Here is a 10,384-nt window from a genome sequence, read left to right on the forward strand (position 1 = left end):
GAAGCACGCCTCAATATTCGTCACATCAATTATTCAGCATCCGGGAGCAACCAGCTCTGGACAGAAGACGCTGCTGACACAAAATACCCTTTTTTGTGGAGTTTCAGAGCAGGAAAGGGTCATTCTAGGGGAAAAATCCTAACACACTACTTTGGCACTGTCTGAAAGTGCCTTTATATTTTTCCTAAGGCTGCCAGGAACAATTATGGGTCAGATCCTGGCTGAGGATGGGGAGCAGAGGTTTAGCCATGCTCAGGCAGAGAGGGAGGATGGATGGGGTAGCCAAAAGCCATGCCCCTCTGCCTGGGGCAACTGTCACCCCGATTTCCAAATATGATGGGCAGAGAAAGACGGCAGGAGGAGCTGGACACATCTCTTCTCGCCGTGCCCTTGAACCTGTGTAGCATCATGCACGTTTTACTGGAAAGAGGTGAATTTTCAATCCGGCAAGGAGGGGAAGCAGCCTTTCATCCCTTCGCCTGCCTTCCTCATTACCAACCTGTCTGCGCACAACCGGCTTTTTCATTGTGCGGCTCCGAATGGTGTTTTGCCAGGTTAAATATCAGCCCAGCAGCCAGACCTCTGATTAGATGTGTCCCTGGGGGCACAGCTGAATTTTGCTTTTAACCCCTCGTTACTCCCTGCCCTTCCCTCAGCATCCCCTGGCGAGGCCTCCCTACCCTTTCCTGTTATTGTCCTGCTTGCCTCTGATAAGATTAAATACGTGCCCTTCAAAAAAAAAAAGGCTTTTTTTTCCCCCTCCATGTACCTTATTGTTCTTCAAAGAGATGGGGAAGACAAGATCCCGCTCCTAACTCCCGCTAAGAAAAGCCCGTGATCTATGAGGCTGAATAAATAACCCCGAGTCCCTGTGGTGCGTGAGAGCAGCATTCACCTCGGTAATTGAAATGCGTTAACGGAGAGACCTTGGGTTTTGCTTTTTTAATTCAGTGCCAGGGTTGTGTAGGATCTTTTTTTATCTATTTTTTCTTTCTTTTTTTCTTTTTCTTTTATTTTTTCTTTTTTCTTTCAGTTTTTCTCCTTTTCTCTTTTTCCCCCCTATTTTTCCTTTCTATTTTTTCTTTCAGATTTTTTTTTCTATTTCTTTTCCCTTTCTTTTTTTTTTCCCCCCTTTTGTGGTTTTTTTTTTTTTCTTCCCCTATGAAAAGTGAAACGACACTCTGCGGGCCGCCTGCGAACTATTTGCCCTGCAAAGCCCTTTGATTCAGACGATGCCAAAGGTTTATGATGACTCGGGGAGGGTGGGGGGTGGGGGTGGTAGTTATATATGTGTTATGCTTTTTGCTCAAAGCTGTTTCTGGAAAATACGTACCTACAGCAAAAATACGGAGGTGCTTTGCATTTTCACTAAAACATCCCTGACAGGGCTGGCTGGCAGAGGGGTGGGGTGGGGGGGGGAAGAAAAGCCTCAAATGAGCCCCAGGTGACCCAGAGGGATGAGAAATCACTTTGGTTTAATATAAGGTTGATGGTGAAACAGGGTGTTGTTTGCCAGGGCTTTGAGACCTTTGTAGGGAGAGGGACCTCCTGGGCGGAGGTACGAGTTTATTTATAGGGCTGTTTCCTACTGGCTTGCATTGAGCTGATGGCATGGCTGTGCCTAGTAAAGTAAGCACATTTAGATGCATAGATAACTCTATATATTTAAAAAAAGAAGGTTTTCACCCTAAAAAGAGGAGACAAGGGCAGGCTGGGGTCTGGCAAATGTTATTTTCCAGGTTCTGCAGTGGGAAAGCTCAGAGCTCCACGCCTTGGTTAGCGCCGGCTCCCCTGTGTCCTGCTGCAGTCCTGGGAGCTGGATCTCCCCCCCCAAGAGGTGGTGTAAAGCAACCCCCAGATTCAATACCGGCACATCACAGGACCCTCCACATCCACTTGACGAGTGTTTCTTCTCTGCGATACCTTCCATACAGACAGGGAGTGGTGCTGGAAACTTTTCGTTCCCAAAGCCGGGAGCTGGGGTGTGGAGTGGAAAAATGTCCCGATGCCAAGGGTTTGGCATGGCAAGAGAGGGATCTGATCCTGGTGTCAATTTGCACCGTCACCAGCAGAAGGGCCGAGCATCGTCGGGTGGCCTTGCGGAAAGGGGTCAGGGTCTGGCCCCCAGATCGCTCCCCCAAAGTGCCTGGTCTCCCCATGGATGGCAGTGGGAGCAGTTTCCTTTTTATCTTGAACAAATTAAATTAGGGTGGAATAATAATCCTCCGTTAAGTTCTCATTGAGCTGATGAGCTCAAAATTTTCTTTTCTTTCCTTTCTTTTGCCTCGCCATCAACTCCAGCAGTTCAAGGGACAGCAAAGCTGCTTTGGCCTCATCCTGCCTCCCCACTTGGGCAGCATCCAAAATTTCTCAGCAGAGGCTTGACCGCTGTTGCAGCCCTCGATGGGTCCTGCCGGTCTCTTCAGGGGGCTTGGAGCATCCCCACCTCTTTCACCCTCGGATGGCAGGTAATAATTCATCGCCAAACGATGCCTTGCAGAATAAATCTGAATGCATCCCCCTCCAAAGAGGCAACCCAGCACTCCAGGCACTAAACCAGATTGGAAATTACAATTACTGCCCCACAGGAAAGCCCAGCATTTACTGCAGCCCTGCACTGGGGAAGGGAAAAAAGACCAAAATGAGCAAAGCTGCGTTTTGTGGAGCAAAATACCATTTTTTGCTTTAAAATCACCAAACTCTTTCAAATCACGTTAATATTTATGGCTGCTCTTGCCATGCGTAGTGTCCTATAAGCAGAAGTGCCGTATGGAAAGCATCTCCCTGGAGGCATTGCATCCACTACTCTCCAAATCTTCCTTTCCCCCTTTCCCAAAACTGGAAAACTTTTGCTTTTTCCAATACCTGCCCAAATCACCGTGAATTTTACAAGAAGGGAAATTTCCTTTCTCATAAGACAAAGGGTACAACCTCCTCCTGTTGCCACCGTATTAAAAGATCCCCGTTCCCTAATTAACCCATCTCCCCCCCAGCCTGTAGGTAAAAAACCAACATCCAATACTCCCCAGAGCGTGTCCATGGCTTGACAGCCTTCAATAGGTTAATTTTTCAAAGTGGTAAGCTGATATTTCTGTATAAAATGCACATCTGCAGGGTAAATGCTATTAAGTGTCGGTGAATTATGGTCCCAGAGTACAGATCACTTGAGCCTTAATGCTACAACCACCTTAATGTTTTTTTGAATGAAGTTGCTGCTAATTGCTTCCATATGATTTCTTTTTTTTTTTTTTCTTCTTTTTCAATATCCCTCAGTTTTTTGCTGTACCATGTATGATGCTACAAATAACAAGCAGGGAAATTACACTTTATTTAAGCCAGGATTAATGCCCACTCATGGGTGGGATTTTGCCTGGGGTGCTTGGCATGGAGTTATCCTTACAAGGTAAGGGCTTGCCCTTAGCCCTAAGCCAAAGGAGAGTGAAATATGGAAAATTCAAGGGGTTTTCCCCACAGATCAAGGGATTGAAGTCCCACCTTGACGCCCAGCAGTGTTCCTTAGGAGAAGCCTGTCTTTAGCCTCTTCTGGGGCCTTCTAGCTCAGTTTTTCTCAATGCAGGACTCAAAGGTGAGTTTTTTTCCCGCAAGGTAACGCCGTGCTCTCCATCTGCATCTGCAGCCCCATCTGGGTTGTTGCTTCCTCCAAGTGTATCACATCTAGCCAAGGCTACTAGAACCAGGAGCAAACCCTCCTCCATGAGCAAATGGGAGTAAAAATAAGGCTTTAGGGAGCAAAGCTTGTGGAGCTGGTGTAGGAAAGGGGGATAGAGATCCTGGGGGGTGTGGTGGTGGTGGTGGAGCAGTTTCTGGTCCACAGAGATGTCTGCAACCCTGCTATGATGGCCGTATGGACGATGGCAGGAGCAGGGTGCTGAGCACCGGTATTTCCCCTCTCAGCATCTGGATCCAACCGCTTGCTGCATCAGATCTGAGTGAAAACCCTGGGAAGTCACACCCAGACATCTCAGCCTGCATCTTGGCAGCCCTAAAACCATCACTGATGGCTGAACATCAACACAACTCCTATCAAAGAGATACTCCTGCATCCAGGGTTTCATACGTCTAGCAATGCGCATCTCAGGAAAGCCTTGATTCTAACTTTCTGCCTCTTAAAACAGTAGAAAATTAGCCAAACATCCCCAAAAGTCTTCCTGAATGGCTTTTTCATTCCTGGGGGAAGCAGGAGAGAGGAGTGATGCTGGTCGGAGGTAAGCTCTGCACTGGGAGGTGCTCTTGGGAAACTCACGCTCTGCCCACTTAGAGCCAGTTGTAACATGGGGGTATCACCTTGGGGGAAAAAAAAAAAAAAAAAAAAAAAAAAAGACTTTTTAGGAAAACCGTGGCTTGTTAAGTTTTCTGGAGCTGGAGAGGTCTTGGTTCAAACACCCTGCACAGCTCCAGCGGGAAGGCAGGAGGGCAATGCGATCTAAAGCAGAGCTTTGAAATAAAGCAGAAGGTGCTGGGTGATGGGACCACTGATTTACAGCCTGTATTTTTTACGGCCAGGTCTCGGGGGTTTACAGTAGAGCCCCAAAGCAGCCAAATTAATTAGTATAATGAAAAACCCAAGGGCTGCTGGAGGTTGTTGCTATGCATCACCCCTTAATTAAAGCCTAAATCCCTTATTCTGATCATGCATAGGTGCACCTCCGCTGTCTGTAATATGATTAACCTCAATACCAGTGTAAGAGAGAACAAGATATGGCCCAAAGGAGGTGGATAAGGAGATTTTTAGCTCTTGCTGGAGTTCAATTCAGGTCAAGCTGTCAGCAGGGACTGTGCTGGGTCTAATATTGCCCCCCCCCCCCCCTCCAAGCAGATCCAGAAGAGGTAAAAGCATTTGGCTCCTGGGCACAGAGGAGATGCAGCGGGATGTCGGGGTCACCAAGCATCTGCACTGCCATGGAGACTGGCAAGAAGCCTGGATATAACTGCAAAAGGGGGAGATTGATCCCAAACCAGACAAAATCCAGATAAAAATCTTTCCGAGCACTACAGCAGTGTTGAAGCGCCTTCCCCTGGGTGGGAGGCTAATTGCTCATCCCATGGAAATGCTGCCTTTGGGGTTTTTTTTTTGCGATCGAGAACATCAGAGGAATGGGAACTGCAAAAGGCATTTGTGAACTGAAGCCAGGGAATTTCTCATGGCTTAATATAAAACAAACTCTTTCATTCATGAAACGTGTATTTCTGCCAGGACTAGTTTTACATCCACCTGTGCTTGTGTCACTTCGAGTTGTAATTCTCTCCCAAAGACTGACTCAGCCTGAATGTTTATGTATATTATATATGCCTGAGAATATATACGCATGTGACAGTGCTTGTATATATTTGTGTCTTAATAGCTATGCAAAATATTAAAATTTAAAGGGAGGAAAAGCACACCTGAAGAGTTAAAGCTTTACTATATAGGGAACTTAATTTGAATTAAGGGAAGGAGCTAGTTGAAAGCAGAATTGCTCTCCCCAGGGAACTCCCTGCACTGATGTTCCCTATCTGAACTGGGAGCACTGGACTCGCGCCGTGAGAGGACCAGGACTGGTTGCAATGCCGAGCTCCTCGCCGCTGCCTCGGTAGAGGCTGATGAGAGCTGCCTTTGGTTTACATCAGGCTTATTTGCTGGACTTAGCATGGCCACATAGAAGGCTACACTGCGTGAATTTGCCTTCAGCAATTAACCAGAAGGAAATTTACCCCAACTAGTAAACCTTAGAAGAGAGGGAATTCGTTAAACAACTCTGTTTTGCAAGCACAGGGCTGATTTTGCAAGTCAAAGAAGATTTTATTTTTTAATTGTATTTTCTTTAGTGGTTTTGCCAGGTGTATGTCATTTCTGAGCTCCAGCAGCTGAATGCAACAGAGACAGGCGCTCAGCTTCCCCAGATATTGCTTCTTGTCCTTTAATTCAGGAGATTTGTGGACTCACATGTGATATGACAACTTTGAAAGCAGGGAGTGGGGAACTTGAGGCTGATGCTGAGCATTGCTCACCACTGGGGTTTCGCAAAGAAAGGCAGAACCCTCTGCTTTCAAAGCAGAGAACAGAAAGTGCTACATTAGGGACTTTTTTTGGCTTTCTTCTAGTCTTTCACATGGTTTTCAGATCCCTTTTTGAGGAAGGCATGGCACAGGTGAAAGGCTTTCCAGCTGTTCAGGGCCAGCTGGCTGCAAGACCTGAACTTTCATTTCCCAGTGCAAACCAGCAGCATTCCCCTTCCTGGGGCTAGTTACTGGCCTGCTCACCTACTTCATCCCAAACCATGTACCAGTGGAGCTGTTTCATCCCAAACCATGTGCCAGAGGAGCTGCTTCATCCCAAACCACATACCAGGAGCTGCTTCATCCCAAACTGTGTGCCAGAGGAGCTGCTTCATCCCAAACCATGTGCCAGGAGCTGCTTCATCCCAAACCATGTGCCAGGAGCTGGAGCTGCATCCATGCCCTCTTCTCTTGCTCCTGTAACATCCTGCCTATTCCCAGCCAGCTCTGCCTGAATTCCCATAGTGCATGAATAAAGCAAACCCCTCCATCATCATCCTTGCAGAGCAAGGCAGGGCAGCTGAGGGGCTGAGGACGCCGGCACTGATGTACCTCCAGGAATTTCCCTTGGCTCAGGAGATGACACGTGTGACAGCCAGCTGAAGGGCTGGAGCATCATGGCTACCTCCTCCTCCTCCGCAGCAGCAGTTTCCCCAAACCAGGAGCCACTGGCAGTCCAGTGCCTTGGAGAGGCTGATGGCAACCAGAGGGCCCAAAAGCAACAACATGTTCTTGACTGATGGGGTTGGACCTACGTGCAACTGGATGGTTCCTTGGGTGGGTTTGTGTGGCTTTCAGAGGGAGCAGGATGCCACCCTTCCCTCTTGGCTGCTCCACTGTCTGCTGGTTTGTGCTTACAGACCCACTCCAAGAATAAGCCCAACCAGAGGCTGCAGAAAACTTATTTAATTTTCCTTTACTTCACTTTTTTTTTGCATTTCTTCTTCAGATCAATTTTCTTGGCCGTCTCTAAAGCCTGATGCTGGTGGTGGCTTCCTCGGAGGCTGCTTTGCCAGCAGGGAGCAGAGGGAGTCTGCAACTGGCAGGCAGGCATTACCTTGCTGCCTCCAAACATCCCAGCTATCAGAAGATAAACCACAATTCCTGGCAGCAAACGATAGAAACTGAAATGTTGTCCTCTTCAGGAAGCCCTCACTGCCTGTTTTCAGGGATTCGTGGACCATGCTGTGGGGAAAGGAGGGTGAAACTGAGGCTTAGCACCAGGACTGTCATTAAATCTTGTCCTCAGTGGGCTGACCTTGGTGGAGGGGCTGTTTTCCACCACCCTTTCTTTTGAGAAGCACTGTAGGGGGGATAAATAACATGGTGCTTGACAGAAGGTCGAGGCAGGTCACCCTCTGGGACCTTTAGGGACCTTTAGGGATGTGTTTCCCCAGGCAGCTCCAGCTGGAGCTGAGCCAAAGGCAACAGCAGGACCCATCCCATCCACAGCACGATATTTCCCCAAGCTCAGGCGATTTTGGAGCACACACATGGTTCATTTGAGCCTGAGATCACACCAGTGGAATTCTGTATTTGGGGTCCAAAAAAAAGCCATGGTGCTGGGCTCTCGCACTTGGTTACTGATGTTTCTCCTCTGGGTTATGAACCTCAGCTTTGGGGTCATCGCTCTGCTCTTTCAGCCTGATGTTAGAGGGAATCTCTTTACAAACACCTTAAAATCCCATTTTCTCTCCATTTCTGGAGAGAAAAGTGGATGAACGTTCCTATTTTGATGTATTTTTGCATGGGGAAGGAAAAGAGGTTACGCAAAGTGTCATCCCAAAAGGAGCTGCAGACAGGACTGTGGCTGGGAGCACCAGGGCTGGGTTTCTCACAATGTAAAACAACACGAAACCTCTCTGCTGAAGCCAGCAGCAAAAAAGAGAGCTTCTTATATTTTCTTAACCCTTTTCCCCTCTGCTTTTTTTCTTGGGGAAAAAAAAAAAAGAAAAAAGAAAAAAGAAAAGATGCATTAGGGCCCAGGGCAAGCCCAGAGCTCTCCAGCCCCAAAGCTCAGCCCTCTCCTAAGCAGCCCCAAACGGGATTTTTTTTATAATGGGTTTATAATGTTAGCTGTTATCCTTGCAGGCAATCTGCAGCGAGGTTTCGGTGTGCCTCTGCATGTGTTTATCACATTACTTGTAATTACCAAGCTTTATTTTCCAGGTGGGGAAACTGAGGCACCGAACTCGAGCTATTTCCAGGTCAATACAGAGGTCCGGCTGCCCCGCTGAGCAGCCAGTCTGATGGGGCTTGTTGTGTGTTGTTGATGAGGATGTGCATTAATTTAGGAATTTAATATTTAGGGATTATAGCTCATTGGTAGCCTGGATGGCAAGTGCTTCTCTTTCCCCATCCCAGCTGCCCTGGGAAAGTCCATCACAGGCTTCCCTGTGAGCATCCCGTGGGCTATACTACCCTCGGGCTTTGGAAATGCTCCCACGGGAGAAAACAATTCCCACCTGCTCCTGAGCACACTGGTAAGCCTCCGTTTTCAAATCCAGAAAGAAAATAAAAATCACAAATCACGCCCTGGAGAATATTGATGCTGACCCATGTCACTTTGGGACAAAAAGGGCAAGATGAAAAACCCGCCTGTATTTGATGGGTTTGAAATGTGCCTGTTTATACAGGGATGCACACACGTAACGTGTGTGTTAGGGAAAGCCTTGGATGGTGTAAATCCTCCTGCAAGCATGCTCCTGCACTTCAGGGCTTGCCAAGGGGGGTGAGGGGATGGCTTAGATACACCTTTCAAGTCGGGGAACCCAGAAAATTAAGCTTTGCCCCAGGGAAATGAAAAAGAGCTAGAATCTATTAAAAAAAAAAAAAAAAAAAAAAAAGAAAAGGAAAAAAACTTGGCCAAATCACTGCTCGGGATTAAAATATTATATTAAATCATTCGCTGAGTGTAGCTGTGTTGTGCAAGCTCTGAAAGGCATTTTTCAGCGTTGATGGCTTTCCCATGGCGATTTGTATAAATATTTTTTTCCCTTTGCAGTGTAGCGGTTGGGATGGCTGTGTTTGACTTCATCGGGGTTGTGTGGAGCTTGGCGACGAGAGGTTTTAGGAACTTTTTAGCAGCTCATCCCGTTGCCCTGAATTCAGCTCACCCCCAAACCCCAGCACATTATTTTCAGGTGCGAAAAAACCCCACAACCCAGCAAAATGTTCATTTCAAGAGCCACAAGGGAGGGGGGGGGCGGGAAAAGCCTGAGGAGGAAAACAACGGTTTGGCCATTGGATTTTCTCCTGGCATCTCCTAGGAGAGAGGCATGGGATGGATGTTCTTCATCTGAAGGGCTGCACTGCCATCTCCAGGTCTGCCTGCAGAGCCCAAGAGACACGTCTGTAAGCTCAGACATCACCCCCGGTTAATTCTGCGGTGGCTTGGCAAAGACAAGCATCAAAATATTTGTGTCGAGCAGGTTTTTTTAACTAAAGCCCCTCTCATCTTCTTTCCCCTGTAAGAATTTATCACTGAAAAAAAAAATAATAAATCCAGCCTGGTCATTTTGCTTCAGCAAATGCAACGTGTGGATGCTGGCAGTGACAGTAGGATGCAGTGATGCACCAGCAGACGGCTCCCATCCCTTTCTGCGTCCCCAAATCTTGGGGAAAATCAGCCATTCCCATAAGAATTGCAATTTTTTATGATTTTCCTTTTTTTTCTGGGTGCAGGAAGTCCTGGTGTGATGTGCTCCTTCTCCTCTGGTATCACCACCTTCAAATAGGGATGTCCCGCCAGGGTCACACACATCTGCTGCGCTCCAGGCAAGGCACTGCTGCTGCGAGAGGGTCTGGATGAGGCCCGAGAGCATCCATCGGTCCATCCACACACCGGGCAGGGCTGCAGCATCTCAGCATACCCATGAGATGGCACTGGAGCCGCAGTGTTGATGCCAGCCCTGGGCAGGTGCTCCAGCTTGGATTTGGTGGGCAGAGTTGTCTCATTTTGGGGAAAAAAATAAATTTGGAAAAAAAAAAAAAATTAGCCACTTTAGGGGCTGGGTCCCCAGAATTTCTTACAATTGCATATCTGACACAGGGCTGGGATTTCTTGCTTTCCTGGGGACCCAAGCGAGGTGTGGAGCAGCTCATAAAGAGGGAACATGTTGGAAATCAAACCAGCTGAGACATGGGGCATGCAGCAAGTCAAAGCAAGCTGGGGAGCACTTTGCAAACTCTCCGTTTACCTCCAGCTCCTGCTTTTATACCCTGTCAGTGGTCGAGGAGCTGATGCAGGAGCTTCAAGGCTGAGCTTTCCTACGCTCTGCCAAGCTATAAACCCCCAAACTGTTCGAGAAAGGGGTTGAGCATGCAG

At 47.8% G+C, this 10,384-nt stretch overlaps 1 long non-coding RNA gene across 1 annotated transcript; it reads left to right on the forward strand.

The window, feature by feature from the left end:
• Positions 1–779: 779 nt before the first annotated feature.
• On the forward strand, positions 780–10,051 carry LOC114012085 (uncharacterized). Its single transcript, XR_003554335.2, has 3 exons — positions 780–899; positions 2,302–2,468; positions 3,274–10,051. It is a non-coding gene; the product is annotated as an uncharacterized LOC114012085 (long non-coding RNA).
• The last annotated feature ends 333 nt before the right edge of the window (positions 10,052–10,384 follow it).

This window comes from Falco peregrinus, chromosome 15, assembly GCF_023634155.1.
Source record: "Falco peregrinus isolate bFalPer1 chromosome 15, bFalPer1.pri, whole genome shotgun sequence".
In the NCBI taxonomy this organism is placed as follows: Eukaryota; Metazoa; Chordata; class Aves; order Falconiformes; family Falconidae; genus Falco; species Falco peregrinus.